Source organism: Adelges cooleyi, unplaced genomic scaffold, assembly GCF_023614345.1.
Source record: "Adelges cooleyi isolate 19-005CV unplaced genomic scaffold, UGA_ACOO_1.1 ACOO_flye_CR_arks_rails_tigmint_CR_PRNA_3, whole genome shotgun sequence".
Classification (NCBI taxonomy): domain Eukaryota; kingdom Metazoa; phylum Arthropoda; class Insecta; order Hemiptera; family Adelgidae; genus Adelges; species Adelges cooleyi.
The window spans coordinates 247,821-272,305 of NW_026095970.1; the positions used below are offsets into that span (position 1 = coordinate 247,821).

Below are 24,485 nucleotides of genomic sequence, written 5' to 3' on the forward strand. Positions count from 1 at the left end.
CCTCCCGTTGGGCTAACTTCCTCCGTTGCGTTACAGGCACCTCTTGGGGCTCTCGTCCCACTTCTTTACTTCTTATTTATAACTCCGTCATTCGTTCAAAAATAGATTATGGTTCCTTTTTATTTGTCTCTGCTTCTCACACTCATAGAAATAAATTAAACTCCATTCTCGCCTCCTGCCTACGTAGTATCATAGGTGCTTTGAAATCCACCCCCATTTCTAGCTTATTTGTAGAATGCTCCTCCCCCCCTATCGAAATCCGCTGCCGGGATCTCGCTGGTAAGTTTCTACTTAAATCCCTCTCTTCTCCTAACTCCCCAATATATAATCTCTTCACAGATATAAAATCTTCCTGGCGTTACGTTCCCAAATCTCTCCCTAATTTAGCCTCGGTTTGCCACTCTCTCTCTCCTATTGCCGCCCTTGTATATAAATCGCATTCGAGACTACCCTTATATGATTGCCCATTTAATTCCCTCACTCTTAAACCCACCGTTCTCTCCAACACTAGCTTTCTCGGCCTTCACGTTCAAACCCTTCGTTCTCTCCCCCATTCAATAGTCAACAATCTCTTTTTCGATTATATCTCTTCTTCGTTTCCTAATACATGCATTAATACACGGACGGTTCGGTATCAGTCAATTCGGCAGGCTGTTCCTTTTTTATTCCTGCTTTGAATATATCCTTTTCTTCCAAATTACATCCAGTCTCATCTTCCTTTACGGCGGAAAGTCTCGCCATTATCCATGCTCTTACTTACATTTCCTCCGCTCCTAATACGGCTTATTTAATTTGTTCTGATTCTCTTTCATGCCTTCAAGCTATATCATCCTTTCCGTTCAATTCTCATCCTTCCCCTTTTATCCTAATCATCAGATCATTAATCTCTTCAATCCTCTCACAAAATAAATCAGTTATTTTCCATTGGGTCCCAGGTCACGTTGGTATTACGGGTAACGAGGTTGCCGACCTCCTCGCTAATTCCACTTCATCCCACTTAATTCCGACCATCTCCAATACCCCTTCTTCTGACTTCCTCCGCCTTTTCCGTCACACTGTAGCCAAAGCGTGGCAAGACAAATGGTCCAACGTTAACCTCAGCTCCACCCGCTGGTTCCGTTCTATTTCCCCTTCCATTACCTTTCGTCCTTGGTTCCGTAATTTAAATATTCCCAGAAATGTAATATCCTCCTTTTCACGCCTTAGACTTGGTCATAATCTTCTTCCGTCACATGCATTCCATCTATCCCTTAATTCTGCTCCATATTCTGTCCTCTTCATGATGATGAAGCCATTTGCGACTTCTCTCACCTCCTTACTACCTGTCCGGCTTTGACCAACAAAAGGCTCTCTCTATTTAATTTCCTCTCTTCCCTTAACATTCAGCCTCCCTTTAACGTTAATTCATTAAACACTCATTCCACTCCTGTCATTTTTGCTATCCTTTCCATTTTAAAGAGCTCTGGCTTCTCAATTTAATTTAAGTTTTAAGTTTATATCAATGTTATTTAGTTTTCTGATTGTTTTTTTTTTTTTGTTTTGTTTTTCTTTTGTCTTTAAAATCATATTATTACCATAATGTACATTTACATTTTACTTGTTATTGCTGTTTAATTGTTGAGCCGAATGTTTTTTGTTAATAAAGGCTATTAAAAAAAAAAAAAAAAAAAAAAAAAGTATCAGTTTTATTTACTTATTTGTGTAACTTTGTTTTTTATCTGACCACTTTGATTAAGTATCAAATGAATCGATTAAAATTATCAATTAGTATAATGTGGGTAATTAGGATAACTAGGGGTCTTTCTAAATACCTATTTTACATAGGATAATATTTTTATGAATAAACTTAGTAAATTTGAACGCTAATTTATTTCAATAAATTGATAATATAAGACATAATAAATTAATAACACATTTTTTTTTTTAAAGATTTACTGACTAATGTATAACAATTTTATTAGAACATAAAATAAAATATAATATATAACATAATATATTGCATATTAATATAATATATAACATATAACATAAAAATCAAATATATATTTTTTTAATATCAACGAATTTTTAAATTATATTTTGTTTATATACTCATAGTAATAAAAAAACAAAAATAGATTTTAATAAAACAATAAATACTACATATTTTAGTTACTAACATAACTTACTACATATTTTAGTTAAATAGTAGTTTTAGAGATTTAGGTCCTCTTTTTTAAGATCAATAATGGGTGTAGGTTTTTGAATCACCAGCAAAACGGAACAAATGATGTAAACTATTTCAAACTAATATGTATATTAATAATTTTTATTGTTCTTTTTTTTCTTTTTCAAATGGTATCATCAAAAAATGAAACTAATTGTTAGTTTCATTTTTTGATGATAACATTTGAAAAGGAAAAAAAAAGAACAATAAAAATTAATAATATACACGTTAGTTTGAAATAGTTTACATCATTTGTTCCGTTTTGCTGGTGATTCAAAAACCTACACCCATTAATGATCTTAAAAAAAAAGACCTAAATCTCTAAAACTACTATTGATTCGAATCAGCAGTCTGTTCCTGGCGGCCGGGATATGACATCTGTAAGGATAAGAAAAGAAAACAGTCGTTAGCGACGTAAGCCTTTTTAAGGACTGGGTATTTACTTAGACAGTTTTAGAAATCTATACTTGATTCGTTAGCTAAGTGACTACTACACACTTCCTTTAAGTCTTCAAAGCGGGAATATGAATGTATGGTCAAATATGATAGTGGCCACTTAAGAAGGACGGTACTCGGATTTACATAAGAAAATTAAACAAAAAATAAGAAGAATTTATCTAAGGTTTAACATTGAGACATTGATACTAAAACAATAAAAAATGTAATAAAAAACATATAGCTCATAGGGATTAATAAGAAATTAAATTTTTTTTTCATATTATTTTTATATAATGTGATCTCAATTTTTCACAATTTTTTTTTGTTTTTACCCCCCTCTCAACTTAGACTTTTTGATAGCAACTTTTGAAACTTAGATGGTATCGTATATATACTATTACCTTTTTAAATAGAGAATAATGTATTACAAATGTTGACTGGTCGATAACCAGTTTTGGATAACTATTTTTGAAGTTATAAGAGTTTAAAAGTTAAGATGGGAGGGGAAGTGGAGTGTAGTATTATTTTTATCTGCGCGCATTTCCCAACCGCACTTCCTCTCCCATCCTAACTTTTAAACTCTTTTAACTTCAAAAATAGTTTCTCTAAACTGGTTATCGACCAGTCAACATTTGTAATACATTATTCTCTATTTAAAGAGGTAATAAAATATATACGATACCATTTAAGTTTCAAAAGTTGCCAACAAAAAATCTAAGTTGAGGGGGGGGGGGGTAAAAACAAAAACAAATTGTGAAAAATTGAGATCACATTATATAAAAATAATATGAAAAAAAAATTTAATTTCTTATTAAACCCTATGAGATATTGACTGGTTTATGATAAAAGAATCACCCTGTATAATACAGGGTCAGTAAAAAACCTCCCTCATTTCGAAATGGAACTAAATGAACTGTGGTGCTGGTACAACAGTGGAGGGGGTATTGATCGATAGCTGTATACATGCCATTTTCTTCTGACCTTACCTAAACCAGTTTACTAGGAACCATGATAAGGGAGAAGTCTGGTTCCAACAAGACGGTGCCACAGGTTACACTTTTAACTTTCGAGAATGGCCATAGCTCTTCGTGTCATTTCCGGTATAATGGCAGCCACTGCCTGTTTGATTGCCTTCTTAAGTCCCCAAACCACAAGGGGATAAATCAAGTGACCTTGGCGGTTAGGTGATGTCTCCTCGCAAAGAGAGAAGACGTCCAGGAAACACCTCTCTCAAGATTACTAGGGAGCGCCGCGAAGTGTTATCTGTGGCACCGTCTTGTTGGAACCAGACTTCTCCCTCATCATGATTCCTAGCAATTGGTTTAGGTTAGGTCAGAAGAAAATGGCATGTATACAGCTATCGATCGATACCCCCTCCACCGTTGTACCACCACCACAACTCACACAGTGCCATTTTTAAATAAGGGAGGTTTTTTTGCCGGACCCTGTATTATTACACAATCTTCGGAGCTGAAATTGTTCAAAGGTTTAAAAAACCATCTTAAAGTCTGTATATTTTTTTTTTTTTTGTAAAATTATCGAACACGGTCCTAAGAAAGTTAGAATATTCGGCATTATGAGCAGTGGGAGAGAGAGATCGAAGCTTGTGAATAACCGCACTAAACGATGTATGCTTACATCCCATATGTATATAATTATATAGCTTAGATAATGTATGCCCAAGGTAAACTCAAGTTGTCATTTATGTCCTACATGACTTTATGCAACAACTATGGTAGTGGGACAATCTCTTTATTGTCGTTATAAATAATTAAATTATTTATTTAATTGATATAATTTAATTTGTTTTCAAACCGGAATTTTCCATGTAAAAAACTTTTGATCTCTGAAGTACCACACACACTTTGATCTTAGACGCCTATACGGTATATTACAACCGTCGGAAGCAATTTAATGATTTAATAGGAACAAAAGAGTATGGGTATGACACGGTATTACTACGAGAGCGAGGTCATGAGTTTATCAAAGACCGTCGCGGTAAACATTTTCCATCGGCATGTCGAATTCAAAGGGACGAAAATAATTAAGCAATTGTTTAAAACACGTTAGGATAGTTTAACAGGCTTTTGTATGATTGCATTTGTTTTCGTCTGCCGTAAGATAGAACGAGAGCAGTAACCATAATTACGCGAAGGCGCTATATATAATAGGCAGCACATATACACTACGATGAAATACGTCGGTTTTCATTGTCACGATAAAACACGTCGGTCAAAACCGACGACGAAACACTACAGTTTTTACATCTGTCGAATCTTGATTTTAAACACGATGGGTATAACCGACGAGTAAAACCGTCGAAATTAATTGTAGTGTATGGGCCCCAAAAAAACGACTTTAATAAAAACAAATAATATACAGGTGCTCCGATACCGAACCATACTAATATATGGGTGAAATTCAGGTATTTTCGTAACCAGTGCAAAATCCTCACCTTAAAAGAGGGGTCGCATCATTTTCAGCCGTTTTTGGATCCTTAACCTCAAAAACTTAAAAAAATGAAGTGACCCCTCTTTTATGGTGAGGACTTTGCACCGGTTACGAAAATACACTTTAATTTGAACTCGACTTTGACAGTAAGAAACAATATGTCTTACGCGTTAAACGCACTTGATTTCGTTTACTTGACTGCCTCCTAATAAAATGTAATCATTGTATAATGTATCAAAGGAAGACGCAGAAAGCAGATTTCAATAAACGTCTCTCACTTGTAAATATTGTACAATATATATTCATTCAATGCTTGTACCTTAACGTGTCACAAAGATGCACTTTTATATAAAATAATAAAAATGGTTCGGGCGGTTTCCTTTGAACTATACAATTGTTAGAGTGCTTTTTTAGCGAACTCATTCATTAGATGACATTGCAGAAACGTTAAAAAGAATTTTAAAAAGCCATATTTTTCTTATTTAACAAACACTTTGTTTCATTGTTCCTTTTATTTATGTTTTATAGATACACCATTCAGAATTACTACATTGAACTTACAAATTAAGTAAAGTTATTTAGTATTAATTGAAATTAATATCAAACTACCAATTATTAACATTACTGACAACTAACAATAAAGCCAATTAACCTTATTTAATACAGGGTGATCATTTTATCGCCAACCACTTTCAATTTTTGTTGTTTTTTTTTTTGTTAAATTGCATCATAGGCCTCACTATAGTATGATTGACGTGTCCGGTATGACATGCATGATATTTATCATAAAATAATGAAAACGGTTCCGACGATTTCCACAAAAAAAACCCTTTGACATTTAACACTCAAACAGGAGATTCGTTTTACCATGTCAAAAGCCGTGTGCAATATGTATTTAAAAAGCTCATTTTGTAATATTTTGGGGATCAAACTGAATTACAACGCGTTTAAAAACGACTGACGGCACGATCAGAACTTGCAACATGAATGTTTTCAAGAATAGCTGTTTGACATTGTACATATATTTAAAATAATTGTTTACGTAAATGTATATTATTAGTATATGTATAACGGAAATCAGCAAAGCGTAATATGAGACAATGTTCACCCACTCAGAATATTATGGACGAATAATTTGGTATTATTATATTAAAATTACAAATTTAAATGAAAAAAAAAAGTACAAATTTTTTCTTTTTGTCCATATTGTTTCTTGACCGTACGGTAGAGAAAACTTATACTTTGTGGAATATCACGATATTTAGTTAATTATTTCAAATTATTATGATTGTGATTGAAATCGATTTAAACATTTTAGGTGAGGATGCATTCTTTTGCCCCTACTACTCCAGCAAAAATCAAGATTTCTTCTTCCGAAATAGGCATTTTGGTAGTTTATAGATATATTTAATTTGTAGTGACTAGACGTGTATAATATTATTTTAGTAAAAATATGAAAATAACAATTGTTTTAGAAATATAGTATAAGAATTGATAATAATGGAATGGCGATAAAACCAAAATAATAATAAAAACGCGTAACATGGAAAACTGAAAAAAACTCGAGAAAAAAAATAGTTTTTTACTATAAATTTTTTGCACGGTAAGTGAACTTTAAACATCTCTGTTGGCCATTAATTGCTTCTGTGGTATGAATTTGTTACTTAATATTTAAGTAATAAAACAAGAATACCAGAAATATCAACGCAATATATTTTAAAAGGAGGTTTATTAGTTATCATAATGGACGAACTCTAAACGTAGTCTGCTCCTTTACGAGCTTCCAACTTAAAGCACATCCAATGCCTAGTAGACGGCGTCATTTTAATATTTGATTACTAAACAAGACAAAGATGTGCTATGTTAAGCATTACTGAGGCTTATAGAAGACGGTATCGAAAAAGATTACTGAAGGGTTCTTTGATATTATAAATTATGAAAGCATTTTAAATTCCTATGTGATTTTAAGTACTCGTAGTTTTGCTCTTAGACACCATAAATTTATCTTTAAACAAGACCATCCTTTTTTTTTTAGTAAACTTTCTATAAAAACAGTTAAATATCTAACCTCCTTAAGCCTAACATCAGCATCACATAATATACAGTATACACATTTAACAATTTTTGTTTCATACAACTCTTTTTCATCGGGCTTTGTTTTTTCAGGTATTATTTTGAGAAAACTTATTATAAACGAAAAGCGTTTGCTATAACGAGTATAATTTTTAAAGATTTTAGTACAATATTAAATTAATTTCTCGCATTACAAGGAATTATTCAAATTTTATCGATTAAAAAAAATTCTATCATATTTTGCATGACCGCAGTGGCGTATTTATGGGGAAGGATATGGGGATTGATCCCCCCCCCCTTGACCTTTTTTTTTTAGTTAATGTTTTCCGTATTTCAATATGAAATTACTTTTAAGTATATCTGTTTCTAAATATTCGTAATGGGTATCGCATAATTGTACACTTATGTTTTATTGCTCCATATTCAATTGATAATGAATGATAACAAAATAATACACACATTTTTTATTGTGAAATTTATGCATACAAATTTTGTATTTTAATTTGGCTCTACATCGAAAACTCACACAACTATTAATGATGCGTTGCATAAAGAATTAATAAATTTAATGGTTAATTAAAATTGTATGGACCAATCACTGACCACTAAATTTCTATCTCTATTTCTAAACATCTATTGGTTCATTAAAAGTTAATTTAATATGAATTATATAAGTTACATATTGTTAATATTGTAATTAATAAATTTATTATTAATTAAGTACTTGAAAATTATTATATCACGGTATAAAAAAAAAAAATGGGTTGGCTTTATTGGCATGTCACCGGTCAATAAAAATGTTGCCAGATGAGGTTATCGATGAACTAAGTCTCCAAAAAAATAGAAAACTACATTTTGTTTTATGATTATGACAGTATATAAGAAAATTATGTTTAAATGCCACTACTATAATAGTATAGTGGAACTTAAATATTATTTTCTTATTATTCTAGGAATAATACATTATAAATATTTTTTTAAGTTATAATTAAGAGTCATAAGTTTGGTGGATTTTAAAATTAAAATATTGTTGTTATGCTGTTTAGTTGCTTGGGGGGTGTGGGGGGCGAAGCTCCGCACAAGTCTGTGGAATATTATTTATTTCATCCCCCTCCTAAACGAATTCCTAAATATGCCACTGCATGACCGTATACACTAACTCTGTTTAAAGATTATCAATAGCTTAACAATACTGAAATCATATTATACAGGTTATATTTTTAGACTTAAAGTATAGTTTGTATAAATTACCGCTAGCAAATTAATTTAAATAGTTACAAACAGTATTTCAATTTAAATCAATAAATAGAATCAAGTGAAGCAATTATAAACACACGAAACAAATTTAAATTCTTTTAGCTTCAATGCGGAGCTCAGAAGGTATTGTACTTTATCGGATCAAACATTTTAAATATCCATCATTGCTTTTTTAAAATGGAGAACAACCCCCCTAAAAAATTACATATTTATTCACATAAAATTACGGCACTCCTTAATTTTTTTTTTAAATAGTATAATTAGTAATTTATTATAGACGGACGATCAACCCTAATCGTGCCTATCCACCCTAATACTAGAAATACAATTTTAAGCACATTATTGCCATTACGTTGTAACGCGATAAAGTTCTATATTGGCGTTGCTACGTGTGAGTGTATCAGGTAATGTAGTCAATAGGTAATGAAAATATTTCCATTATATTGTTAACTACGATATATGGGTAACTATGGTATAGACAGACGCATTAAGTTCAAGACAAAAACAAAAATTTAAGCCTTTAGGAATAAAATATAATAACAGTGAAATATCAATTTACTGTTTTTTATATTATGTAGTACGGTATTTATACACTACTCAAGAATAAGTAACTATTTCAGTTAGAATTATGTTGAAGGGCTATTGATTATAAAATTCGTCACATTGATTGCATACTTTTAGCCAGTATACCGAGATACGTAGTAATTAACGTACGGTACTACACTGTACGTTCTATAACTAATAATTATTAAAAAGTCGAACGTTATTATTATTCGCTTTATAGTTTCTTGTTTTGTGTAATAATGGATCGTTAACATAATATATACCTATCTAGTTTTAAAAAAGTTTGTTCAATTTATGTACGTTGAACAAAAATTTTGCTTAAACCGTCTCTAAAAAAAAAAAGACTTGAGAATAATGTATTTTCCTTGTGAAAATTTCTGACTTTTCTGATATTGAGTTTTATTAGTTTGTTTATTAGTACTAATTGTGTTAGCCTTTTACTAGACGTAATACTGTTTTGTTATAATATAAAGTTCTAAAAGTTTCAACCCTTTTAATTTGTATTAAAAGGATATATTATATACATTCGTTTCATAATAATATTATGAATTTACTGATAGTGCGCTGCACGATACAAAAGTGGAACAGGTACTTCAGAATACCCCAGACCACTTCACAATATAAAATCATAAAATACTGACTTTTATTATTGCTACAGCAGAAATTAAATTTACATAAAATACAGTAGTTGAACACATGCTAACATTGATCATGTACTTAGTACTATACAAGACAATTCACTTATCATTACAATACACTATTCATCTAATTACATTATATTAAAATGTTATATATTTTATTTTATTCAAACATTATTTTAAAGAGATCGTTTTAGGAAACTTTTCACTAAATCTTTATTTATCACGTATATTTTTAAATATTTTCGCCATTTTTTTATTATTATTTGTCAACTCAATATATATTAAATATATTGTCAATATTATAATACATTACATTATAACCACATATTATATTATAGTGTATTTTATCCATATGAAACAGTTACTTTCAAACAGAAATTCCCGCATTCAGAAATAATAATATACTATTCAGTGATGTATTTTATATATTTATATCGTTTTTTCATACCTACTAAAAAAATATATTTGCAAACCTTTTATTCGTATAGTATATTATGCTGATTATTTTAATTTAATTAAGTGTTGAAACCGGAAAACCTATTTCAAGCTATGTATAACAAGCGACAGGTAAATATTTCCAAAGTAATCGCGGTTTTATCATGCATACACAATGCGCAGCGTTATGGACACCGTTGAAAAATAAAAATTTTTGCGTATAATATGAATATTTATAATCAGCTTAAATGAAAATATACAACAACCATTTAATCCTTTTTAGCTTTAATGCGGAGGAGCGATGCTAATGGTTTTACATTGATATGGGGTTTTTTTTTAGTCTGTATACACTGTAACTTTTTTAATACTAGACCATTTCCTTCGTGTAGTAACTCTATAAATCACAAATTTCATCTAGTTTGTACTTTGGAAGGGGGGGGGGGGTAAAAGTTGAAAAAGTTTACTTATTCAAAGTTAAATTTTAATTATACCCATTTCCCATTCCTCTAGGGGGTGTGCAAGTTTTTTGGGGTTTCTTAGCGGTAATTTTAAGATAACATATTAAACTAAGAATAAATTCGGGACTACGGGTTTTCTTTAATTGCCGAAAAACTGCGTTTTCGCAGATTTTGTGTATTTTAACACACACAAACTATATAATGTCATTTAAAGGTAATATAGTTATCATTGTGATAAGGAAATCCTAAAACCATCTAAAATTAAATTCATTATCGGTGTACTCCAATAGTAGAACGCGCGACTACTGCAGGGTTAAATCTTCAACTAACATTTCGATGGTGGCACGGCAAAAGGGTCTAAGCGACATATTTCATAGTTTTCAGGATGGCCACTAAACATTCTTTTTGTGATTTTGCCATTTTTTTTTTTTTTTAAGTTCCCTATAACTTTTTTTTAGTAAGAATTGGTAATTTTTCGATTATATAATTAAATTATAATATATATGAATTATAATATATTTTTCTAACCAATAGTATAAGCCGTGTCACCATCGATTTGGTGGATGACCGCCACCGCGATTTCGTGTGTTAAGTGTCTCCCCTTTGTCAGCAATCGTTATCAGTGTCCGGGGCTATGTGTCAATGGCCGCCGCGCCGGTATTAACCCGTTCATGTTTTGCATACAACTTAAGAGGACGCCACACCGGCCATTTCTAAGGAGTAAAGTATAGGCAATTTTTCGAAAAGTCTTAATTTAGAGTTTGAACTATAATGCATACTTATTAACACAGTACTTAAGATACTTTGTTGATCGCCATTTTTTTTTGTCAGACTATCACAGTCATTTCTATAGGATAAATTACAATTTTTTCCCTTCAAAACTGCTTTGCGCGAATTTATTTTTCTCAGGCTTCATATATAGTTAAGGAATGAAATTTATACATATTATTTATAACAAAATTATCTGTGTTCCATCATCCGTATTTTTGCGATATACCTAATACAACCAACGCTATATCATTTTTAAAAAAGTCAAAAAGTCCTTTCTTAAATAATTAATTATTCATTAACTGGTTAAAATATTAAAAAAGGGCGACGGTAGAACACAGACAATGCTGTTGTCTATATCTTTTATGTAAAAATGTAGTTTCTTAGCTTTTATTATAACCTTTGTAAAATTAATCCGCGCAAGGCGGATTTTTTAAGAAAATAACGGGTGTATGACGTCCTCTTAACGTCAAAACGCGGTAGATGTACCGGGCAATTTATAACGCCTCCATGATACGTACGGTACTCGATAAAGCATAAAATATACTATGAATACGTCAGTCGTGTACTATTTGTAGGTGAGGTAGTACCGTGGATTTATCCGTTCTCACTTTAATTAAAGTCTCTATTTCAATAGTTACGCCGACTGTCCAACTGCCCACGTGTATTGGACAATTATTAAATTTGCATCCCTTTTAAAGAACAAAACGCTAGAAATTATTCTCTGTAAAGGCTTTTGTTTAATTTTAATATACTCCTCGCTATTATCTCGGTATCGCGTCACGGCCATATACGGCCTCTGCTAAATGATTGAACGCATACGACGGCTTTATTAACTTTACCGCAAGTTCAATGTGCATGCTGTATAAAATGAATGCACTGAACGTGTAAAATGATTCAAACACACATAAGTTATTCTCTGGAATCAGTCGAGTTGAATGGTATAATACAGCGAAGACACAATCGCATACACAATTCCAAATTATTTTGGAATTATTCAGATACTATGTACATTATAAACTCAAATACTAGTATACAACATAACCTGACAATATTTCAGCCAGATAATACATCTATATGTGTAGTATAATGTGTTGTATATTATTATAACTATTATACAGAGGGCAACCATATGTTTTTATTTTACATTAGTTTATACAATCTGCATTTTGTTAATGCAATAAGTAAAACTAATGAATTTATATATTTATAAGACCGATTTTTTTTTTTGGTTGATAGAAGAAGTTACCCGGCGGCATCACTTCTAAACTTGAATTAAATTATTTATTAAAACCTAATAAGTACAGCAAAGAATAGACCAGAACCCTACACTGAATATTAGTGCATATATTGCATACTTTTATATGTGCATACATGCAAACATGTAATGCGTATTGTTATTAATATTAATACGATTACAATTTTCTAAATTTTTTTGGAAAATAAAAAAGTGGATACTTCATTGCCTAGGTTAAGTTAGGTACGTTTGATTATTTACAATTTTTTTTTTTTTAAACAAGACATGACCGATGTTTTTATTATATTGGGTGGCCGGCCACAGACTGTTAGGTGGCAATGACATGTGATGGTAGAGAGAGGAGTCGCATCGTCGTTTGTTTTTATCTTTCGTACTACTATTGTAAAGAATTAATAAATACAAAATCTTAAACATTGGTAGTAGAAAAAAATTTCAACGAGAAGAAAAAAGATCTATCTACATTATATTAATATATTTATATAATATAACAATAACAAAGGGAACTAATCACAGATTAAATAATTAAAAATAAATGTCTAGCCAATGACCGGTGCTGTTGATGTTTTATACTCGTATTTCAATAAAACAAAAAAAATATATTATATTGGCGTATAAAAATTTAACGTATTCATAGTATATTTTATGCTTTGTCGATTACCGCACGTATCATGGAGGTGTTTAATATCAAATTTGTGAGTGAAATTTAAAAACTCCCTGCATTATTTAACTACACGATTTGAGAATATCCAAGAAAGGATTCTGTGGACATGACATGGTGTGATGTGTCAAATGTAGTCAATTTACCTGGTAACTATTTTTGTACAAATCGTTTAAATTTAAATTCTCAAATTTTATATTTACTAGTCTAAAAATAGGGCAAAGTCTTTATTTTTAACTTTTTGTACAAGTAGTAGTTAGTACATAGCAATGTCCTCTTCACTGGAACTCGACATTTTCGTGGTGAACTTCATACAAACTATGAAATTGACAGTGTACAACCGACTTAAAAAAAAAAACAATCGCTTCGTGATGGTGGACTTCTAGTCACTCAAATTGCACATATCTCATGTATCTCGTCTGAATCGCACACAAATCACATCGCGTGACAATCGCCTCGTGTGCGGCCTAGTTGTTTCAGAATTTTTGGAGTGTATTAATAATAAATTCTGTTTGAGTTTTTAAGGAAAGCATTTTTGAAGTTATACTTGTATTACTTTTCACCGCGTAAAAGTTTAACAACCATTGCGCCAGGTAATGTAGCTTTACATACATTTCCACCCTCCATCTATAATATAACATACCTATAGAATAACATGATAATATCATTGTTGATTGCTATATTTCGCATCGATGTACCTGATATATTTTACTAGTCAAAAACTTGCCTGGCTATTGTCGGCTAATTATCTATCGAGCATGACTGCACATCATAAGATAATTAACATTTAGGATCATACACAAATTTACAAGAGAAAGCTTGTATACATACAGTACTGCACAATACACTATTGTATTATGCACGATGCGTTGGAAATGGAACTTAACGGATTGCAGTATGTTAATATTGTTTATATTATATAATAATTAGAATCAAATACTTTTTTAACTTTATGTTATTTAAATTAATATTATAAAAAATACCATCTTGTGTAAACAAAAATTTTGCATTTTTGCTGCAACTTAAGTTTTGCATGGTGTAGGTTGGACCATTTCAATTAATGATAGTCTTAAAATTAAAAAATAATAATACATAAACAATTATCTTTTATTTTTTTAACTTACAGGTGCAATTCTTTTAATTTTGTAATTGTATGGTTTTTACACTGAATTAAATATAGTTTTTCCAATATAATATTTAACTTTTAAAAACCATAAAATAGTGCATGTTTCTACATATATAATACAGTCATTGTGTATATAAAGCATTGAAATGCGCAATTAGCGTCTCCAAAAAATAGTGTTTTTTTAAACAAATTTCCAAATAACAATTAAAGCTATTAATTCAATTTAATTGTGATTTTTTTTTTTTAATCGTACTTCAGATATTACATTACACATCTGATAAAAGTCACGTCAAATTATCTGACTTGTACATGCTTAAAAATTCTTTTGAATGGAGCACTAACATGAACTTTAAATAGCAATAACTTTTGAACTGTATGGTATCAAAAAGTGTTTTTAACATTTTTGTATTTTAAATATTAATTGCTAACAGAATATTCCTAAAAATTTAGGGGTTCCCGTTTAAATTTTAAAAGCTGATACCACGCATGCGCAAACTATTTGAGGTAATATTTTGTATTTCAGCCTCAAATGTGCATAAAATAACATATATTAACATCCAAAAGTTAAAATTTAAAAAAAAATCAATAACGGCTCTAAAAATTGACCGTTTTCTAACTTTTTAAACACCCTGTATGACTGTAGAGTATAGACATAATATTAGGGATGTACGGCTATAGTAAGATAAGCCTTTTTCTAGGTAGGCTTGTTCAATACAAAATTTACAATTTTTATAGTTATTTTACATTTTTTAAACTTATAAGAAAAACCATATTATACACCTTGCTTGTATGTTCCGTTTTTGTTCATTGTCTAATAGCTTAATTTGTATTAATTGTACCTATTAGTATTTAAAAGTTATTCCACTATAGTATTGAGACGCTAATATGGAAGTATAGAACGTTCATTGCTAGTGTACACGTATTATGAATATAATAATTTCTCTCGATTGTGAAAACTGTCAACACCAGTGTCACAGCGTTGAAGGAACTCAGTCGTAAATATATATGAATATGCATATCATGTGTTATGTCTTTATTTGCTAATTCTTAGTACATATGTGTGCATATCGACAGCAGACTAATGAATTTGTGTATGCATTTTGTAAGAATATATAGAATTGCATGCATACACAGTACACATAAAGTGATTGTGTATACAAGCCCTCAATGCGTGTAATATATGTAAGCTGAGGTTTTGACATCTCAGAAATATTATTTTTTTAGTAACAAAAAACCGTTTATATCAATAGGGATTCTACATACTACAGTCTCCTTCTCAAACATACATATTAATGATATTGAGATTTTATTAATATAGCACTTTCATCTCATCATTGGGATGATAATATTGTACAGTCGATTTACATTAGGTTCCAAGTAAACATTTCATAAAAATATAATATAAATAGGAATTGACATAATTTATATCAGTTATAAGTGGTATATCTGAAATAGAAAGTATGGTATACCGACGAGATGTTAAAATCGTAAACATCTAACGGTTCATCATTTTAATATTAAAAAAACTCTATTTTTTTAAGTACTGGTACCTAATTCAAGCATATCTTCAAATTATAAACTAAAATTATTGAATTTATTATTCATTTCTATTTTGAACGTTGTGAATACAACATATATGCCGCCACCCCCCAACCCTCATCTCTTACCCCTATCTCCTATATCCTATAACATAAAAGTAACATCCCTATCCCCGTTCCCTCCCCTACCCCCAGTCCACCCCATCGTCATTTCCATTCCCATTCCCACCCTCATATAAGGACATATAAGGATAAAGAAGGATAAATATATATATATATATTATGTATATATAAATATATATAGGATGAATTTTCGATGTCGGTGTCGGTTGTCTCTTATCTCTCTTATCTAAACAGATAAATCAGCTGTTATTTTTCGTTATGATAGCCGGTGTCGTTATGTTAACCGATGTCGATTTTCCGTGTGTGTGCCATAGAAAAGACATAAAAATGTCAAAAGCCAAGGGGAAGGGCAATTACCCCTATTCCCCCCCCTGTTATGGCTATCTCTAGGTGGCACGATAAACCTTAAACACTAAGGTAATAACTCTGTTAAAGAGTACATTATTGGATCCAAGTCCAAAATTCTTCTAAAGTGAAGAGATCCAAGTTCCGGCTAGTTATATAATATTATTAATAACGCTTTGCTAGTCGGCTGCGGCATTGGGCTTCAGGCGGGTGACTGTTTTAGGAAAATCCTATAAGACAACTTTAAGCCTTTTCATTGATTTTTATCGTTGTTTAATAATTGTACTATATACAGATTAGCATCGAAGCTCTCAAATGTATCGGAGTTATTTAATTACGCCGCCCTCACTATATGTTCCATCACTTTACTCGAAGTCTATTGTGGTGGTTTTTTTAAGTCTATACCCGTCTGGTTCCCTTTAACTATATATATATATATATATATATATATATATATAATCTAAGGCTATGTCGCCGCGTCAAAGAAAATACTCGGTTTCACAATTTTCCGACATTGTGCACTATCCACACTTATTGTCCGTATAGTATAATAATGTTATTTATGTTATATTTATGTACCTCTCGCCATGAGTAATTCGTTTAACGGCGCGAGTTATTCATTTATTTTCCGCGGCGTCAAACCTTCGACCCCGTATTATTATCAAATGTCCATACATAGCAAAAGTTATCGAGGCTAAACCGAATTTTTCATGTAGCAAGTCTATAGATTTGAAATAAACAAATAACAGTACAGTGGAGTCGGGGCATAGTGGGGACGGAGAGGTCACGGGTCTACAGCTTTTATCATAACTGAAAGTGATAAAATCACTTTTAAATAAACGCTTCCATGCGAATATGTGGATAGTATGTTCAAACTAGTTATAGCGGTTTAGAAGATATCGTGGGACCAGCAAAAATGTACTTAAAATATAATATTTAGTCTTATGCAGGGTGGATACGATACAAAGTAAAAAAACCCGTGGCGGTCAACGTGTTAAGTACATATTTTACCTTAAAGTAAGTACCCAAAAAGCCTAGGCCAATGACAAGAGTTGATCGATTTCAAACATTAATATGTTAGCTGTGTTCAATCTACTGCCAAGTTCCAAATAAATATTGTTCGGACTAAAATACGAAATGCAATGATTAACGATTGATCGAAACTGTGAATATTCTTTGCCGTTCAGTTGGTTATCATTGGTTATTTCATGCAAAATGCTTTTCTCGGGACTCAAAAATTCCTAGAAATAAAAATTAACATAGATTTTTTAGTTTCGTGACGCTTTTCGGCAAATTGGTCGTCGCAAAATCATATTCAATGCCAAAAAAAAAAAAAAAGACAATATCGAGTCGATTGGACGGGATCGGAAGTTGAATTTGTGTTAACCTGGTCGCATTAGAAAGCTTTGTGAAAGAAAAAAGTAGTATAAGCATAGTGGGGACGGAGAGGTCACAGGTCTACAGATTTTATTATAACTGAAAGTGATAAAATCACTTTTAAATAAACGCTTCCATGCGAATATGTGGATAGTATCTTCAAACCAGTTATAGCGGTTTAGAAGATATCGTGGGACCAGCAATAATGTACTTAAAATATAATATTTAGTCTTATGCAGGGTGGATACGATACGGGTTGATCGTCTGTCTATAAAAATGTATTCCATAGTTACCCATATGTCGTAATTAACAATATAATAAAAATATTTTCATTACCTGTTGACTGTTGATTCACACACACATAGCAACCAAGAAACTGACTACGGCCAAAGTGTAAATTTACCCTATTTTTAGGGTTTTTCCTTAATAATAAAAAAATTTGACTACAGATTTTTGAGAAAATTGTAATGTTATAGTTCCATTTTAGATCTACCTTTGGTCTAATTTTCAGATCTAAATCTCTAAAACTTTGCTTGAAAAAGTGAAATAAAGAAAAAAATTCTATCCCTTCTAAGGGAAAGAGTTTATGATATTTTTTTGGTTTGTTAATGTTTATCGATAGTACTATGTTTGAAGAACAATTCATATAAATTTGGAACATTTTCGACTATTTTTAAAAAAGTTATAGAGTATTGTAATTTTAAGTTGAAAAATTTGTAAATTTTTTAGGTGTTTTTCTCGATATTGATGAGGAAGGGGTGACTTTTTTTAATTTTTGGCCCGTCCAATAGAGTACCTTCCAGGTATGATTTCTGATCTATAGAGTTGCTACATGAAGAAATCGGTTCAGCGGTTAACGAGATATCGTGGGTCCAGATACAAAAAAAAAAAAATTCAAAAAAACATCATTGTAAAAACAATACCTTCTCAGCTCCGCATCGAAGCTAAAATAAATCATCATTAACCATTTCTCCAGAGCAGTAGAAACGTTTCCTTTTGATCATTTTTTAGTTGCATTATTAAAATTTAAGGTAAAAAAATTAAACTGAAGATAACTTAACAAATTAACTGACAAGCTATATCAGAGCTTTTGAGAGTAATAATTATATGAAACCGAACATGGGAATGTGAGCTCCCCCCCCCCCACCCGCAGGAGTAAAGAGGATTTTACAAAAACAGTATTTATATTTATATATATGTACACATGTAAATAAACTATGGCTAATGAGGGGAAGTCATGTGATCAACAATTGGTTCTGAGTTCAAACCACTCAATGGTTCTGTATTAAAAAAATATATATATAATAATAATAATAATAATACAAACAACACTGCTACACTAAAAGCACCACGACTTTTTTTGTTTTCAAATAGTAACAATTGGAATCAATATTAAAAAAACCAACTGTATACAATTTTTAAACAATATAATGCAAATCCATATATATATATATATAAGACAAAATAATTAATTTACTGTACTTGAGCACTGAACTTGGCCGACCCCATATAGTTAGGAGTGTAAGGCGAATATGATAAGTGCTCATTGTAAATGGGCACAAGTCTGATTAAAAAGACCACCCGGTGACAACTTCTTTACTGTATAGCTGTGACAAAAATGTCAGTTGCACTTGCGTAGTTATTAAACACCGTATTTCTATACAGCTTAGATGTCAAAAAATAATTAAAAACGTCAAAGTCAAAAAGTTGGGTATGGATATTGCAGAACGTGAAGCATATATTTTTAGAGTGTTATAGAAATATTGGGTCGTTAATACGGCATTTAAGAATCATTAATAATATAAAGCCCCGACATTATTGGTCATAAAAAATAAATATAGATTAAATTATAAATTATAATGTACATAAGATACCATAATATATATCGTATATATACAGTGTGTTCAAAATTAAAGGTAACTTAGAATTTTTCAAACGTGTGACCTTAAATTAAATTTTTTTCGTGAAATTTGGGACACAAAAACACATAGTTACTAAGAACATTTTTTTTTTTTACATACTTTATTTTGTCACTTGCGCACTAAAATAACATTTTTTTAACGGAAACCCCCTTTAAAGTCGTTTAAGTTACGCACACACTACGGCGGTAGCGAATACCGTTAACCTGCACACACTGCCAGCGACAGGGGTAGCGATTTTTCAATATTATACCTAAATAGTAACATATTATATGTGTACACTATATACCTTCCGGAATTTCGACACTATCTGTATGAGATATGGATTTTGATCCTCATTCTTTGTTGTTATTGAACTATACGATACTAAGCAGAAGTCAACATTTTTTTTATCTAAGAGCACGAATTAAGATAATTTATTAATTCATGCTTAAAAGTAACACTGATACTCGAAAATTTCATGAAAATTAAATTTTTTTCGTCAATAATTTGCCCTTGTAATACAATAATCAAGTTGAAATAGGGAAATTGCATGTATTTTAAACGGCAAACTTCTCCTCGTTACAGGGAATGATTAGGATCGGATTAGAAAGTTCAAAGTTGGCTTCAAAATTTTTTTTTTTTTTTTCGAATCGAATGGGAGGGGCGGCACAATTGAAATTCGAAAATCGTGCAAATAAGTACCACCCTAGTGTATACACTTAAAAAAACTTAAAATTTTACATTAATTCTATAAGTATATAGTTCTGATATGAATGCGTTAAAGCTTTCGTGGATTGATATATCGTTTGAAAAAGTTTCTGATATATCTACGTCACTAGTTATATGCCGACGTTTCGGACTCTTCGCAGAGCCCATCTTCAGGGCAATAATGGTCTCGACTGTTCAGCTGCCGTGGCCATACTCAGTTGCATATAACTAGTGACGTGGATATATCCGAAACTCTTTCAAATGATACATAGTTCTGTTCAATAGATACAATAAAAAAAACACTTTTTTATAAAATTATTCAAACATACGTAACAACAAAAAAATGCCATTTTTAAAAAGTGGCTTTGCTGGTTTTTTCTGTACCCTCCATTTACATACATCTTAATTCAAATGTACAAATGTACATAAGACACGGTGGGGTAAATTTTTTAATTTGTCAAGAGTAGACGCCGCTGTCAGACGTCCCGGGAAACTCGAGTGGCTAATACTTTAGTTTAGCTTCAATTTAATACTGTGAATGCAGCCAGGCGCTCACACAAAAGCCTTTTAAACTATCCTAACGTGTTTTTAATAAGTGCTTAATTATTTTCGTCCCTTTGAATTGACATGTCGATGGGAAATGTTTACTGCGACGGTCTTTGATAAGCCGCGTGTCAGGCCCATGCTCTTTTGTTTCTACTAAATAATTAAATCGCTTCCGACTGTTGTAATATCCTACAACACAAAATAAACGGATATCGATTTTATAACCGTACAGCCGTCTAGTGCGTATGGTATTTACATCAGGGGTGGCTATAGTAGTTTTAATGTGTAGCAAAAAGTAGGACTAAAATCAGTCTGCTAAGATAGAAGAAAATAATCATCGTTCAATATATCGTGGTGATAGGATATCAATGATAACAGTATTTTGAAAAAATATTGCTTTTAAATTCGATAAAATATAATATAAAATGTATTATTATTAACTTGTATATAAGGTATATAAGTTTTAGCTATTTATTTGTATTAATTAACCACAATGCCTAGCTGTTTTATTTGTTCAACAATAGACTTTTTACTTCGCTCTTGCATACAAGCTAGTATAGGTATGTATTTCATCTCTTTATATTATTACTCTATGGTCGGCACCCACTAAATCAGTTCTAGGGGTATATCTAAAACCCGGGATGGAATGACAATTTTTCCATAATGCAGTGTACCCACTAGGACAAAAATATATTTTTTTATATATCACATATTTTATTCCATAGTCTGACGGGACTTAGTATATTTAAATAAATACTCACATTTAAATGATGGGACTTGAATAATATTATTCTAATAACCCCCCTTGTACATTTTATCACATACCTACCCGATAATAGTATTTCAATAATTATGCGTCATATTATTTATTGTCTAATGAATGAATAAAACAATAATGGATGAATAAAACAGTATATTTATTTATAATGTTGTATTATTTCATGAAAATGGACAGTTTGTTTTGCGATTTGGCCTATCTTTCTTATCTTAAGAATGCTGAAATATTTTGTCTAGTTTTTTTAATTTCATTTAACTAAATTTTTTTTAGATAGCTCTTTTGTGTAAGAACCATAGTGATATTCGTTAGTCATCGGTGTTAGTTGATTTAATTTCTACCCCATGACTCTTTAATATAATATGTTCAGTATATTTTTAAAATTAAAAAAAAAAATTGCCTACAGTTTTGGGTTAATGTAAAATGTACTTAATTAGGTTTTCAATGACAAGACCAAAATATTGTGTTTACAGTATACACTGATTGCAATTATACGTATAAAAGAATATTTTGTTGTTGTTAATTTAATGGTTTTTATCTTTAATTATTAAACACAAAAATGTAGTCTTTTCATAATGAAGTGTAAGACCATTATTATAAAATCATCATTTAGTGTCATTAATATTATAATTAGCATTATGATTTATGTTACAATATCGTATAATTTAAACTAAGTTAGACTTATTGTGACTTCGACAAAAGTAAGGAAATATACCTACTCCACAGTATTCCAGTTGCTTACTAAGAAACTTGAGAAATTCACTAACGGATAAATTCAGTGCTGCGCGTGTACTTCATTAAAAGTTCCAAATTATAAACCTAATATGATTGAATTGGCTTTAAGCGTACAACCGAACAAATCACATAAAGCAATTATTCAAGTACTTTAGTCTTAAATTTATTCGAATTAATTATTTTGAAAATTTTTCGAACAATTAAATTTGAAAAAGTTATTCGAATAACTTTCACTCGAATAACGTGTTATCTAGATGATTATTTGGATAATGTTTTATTCGAATGATGCATGACACAACAATACCATATTATTATAAAATAAGTGTCTTGATATGTGTTGTTATTGGATTTGCAACGTATTTCTACCTGTCGCTGTGATTTTTCTTTTTTCCGTAATCTCATACTTTTGCATCATCATGCAAAACGAAAAGTTAAGTGGTTATATTAATAATAAATAACTGTTACTATTATATTTATTTTATTATTCATTTTTTAGATATTATAGAACTTTAAAATGTATCCTGTATCTTAAGAACATCTATTATACACGTAAACACCCACATCATTTTTGGGGGGCTCAGTGTAATGTCAGGTGTTCCTTGGCTTTAGTGGTTCGTCCCGAAGGGATCCCCTACGACCGCGGACCGACTAGTAGCACTGGGTGCTAATTGCGGGCCGGGGAAGGTGTGTCTCAAGAAGAAGTGACCTGTTAAAAGGCCACTTAACGGAGGGCTCTACGTCACTTTAGTCGCCTTTTATGGCAGGTGTGAGGCCTTTGGTAGAATTCTTTCTTCCCTGACCACAGGGATAATAGTGTAATGTCACTCATATTGAGATAATTAATGCAATAATGAATAATGAAAGAATTACACTCATGTGATGATAAAAAATAATCACTATTACAGCTGCCGCGCTGATAATTTGGTAAATCAGCCACTACCCGCCAGGTAAAAGCTTAGATGCCCCCGCGCCTTCGTCACCCCAACCACCGACGCCGACGGCGCGGCGAGGGGGCTGAACGCAGACACCTCCGTGTCACCGCCACTATAACCGCCGACGGCGAAGGGACCAGACGCAGACGGCGTACACTGCCGTCCGACGAGTCACGAGGCTAACCGAGACCGTAACGCCGGCGACCTACCTAACCTAACCGTACATAACTTACCCCTAACAGATCGATGACAAAATATGCATTTTGCCTGCGCGACGTTTCGCAACGCTATGCAACGTTTAAGTTTTATCAGCCACTACCCGCCCGTCCGAATCAGAGACGCCGCCGCCGACAGCGTACAGACAAGCAGCAGACCATGCCGGTGTCGGCCGACGAGTAACGATACTGGCCGAGACCGTAACACCGGCGACCAACCTAACCTAACCGTATTTAACTTCACCTTCAGAAGAGCCGATCGATGGCAAAATATGCAATTTGCAACATTTTGCTGCGCGACGTTTCGCTACGCTGTGCAACGTTGCACGGCTATGCAGGTCCTTGACAATTAAATGAAACGGTTACACTTCAAAACGTCACGCGACAAATCCCCGCCCAAAAAAAAATCGCCTCTCATTGACGCCAACATTAACAAAATGTGTATACAATACACAACAACTAATGATATTTATTGTGCGGCCAGCATCACATATTATTAAGGAGTAAATAGTAATGACCCATCTCATTTGACCATATATATATATATATAAATATATATATATATATAAAAAAAATGATCTTTTAGTCAAGTAATAATTATTGTATAATATACAATGTATATTGTTTATAGATCCTGACTTTTGCGGTCCGGTTACTACAGTTAATTTGATTGACAAACGGTTAACGCCAGGTAAAAACTGAAAACCAACTGTCGTCTGTCGTACACGGTACACATAATACACTTATACTAGTATTGATTATAATATTATCGTTATCACTTGCCGCCTATCGCGTTATCGGTTAAAAAAAAAATTGTTATCTTAACCCGGTCCGGGTTGGTCCGAGTTACAAAATAATATTTTACGTGTCGGTCCGGTCCGGATAAGTAGTATTTTTCAATTTCATGGTCCGGTCCCATTTTATTAGGACCGCACAGACCTCTAGTGCCTGGGTATC

The 24,485-nt window shown here is 31.8% G+C and overlaps 1 long non-coding RNA gene across 3 annotated transcripts in view; it reads right to left on the minus strand.

Annotated features, from left to right (window-relative positions):
* LOC126837820 (uncharacterized) overlaps window positions 1-24,485 on the minus strand; it is a 107,578-nt gene that overhangs the window by 10,521 nt on the left and 72,572 nt on the right. For 2 of the 3 annotated variants that reach the window (XR_007685618.1, XR_007685617.1), the window contains one exon: window positions 2,434-2,584. The exons of the other annotated variant lie outside the window; for it this stretch is intronic. This is a non-coding gene — a long non-coding RNA (uncharacterized LOC126837820). Of the gene's footprint in view, window positions 1-2,433; window positions 2,585-24,485 lie in introns of those variants that run through there. 3 annotated transcript variants of the gene reach the window in all.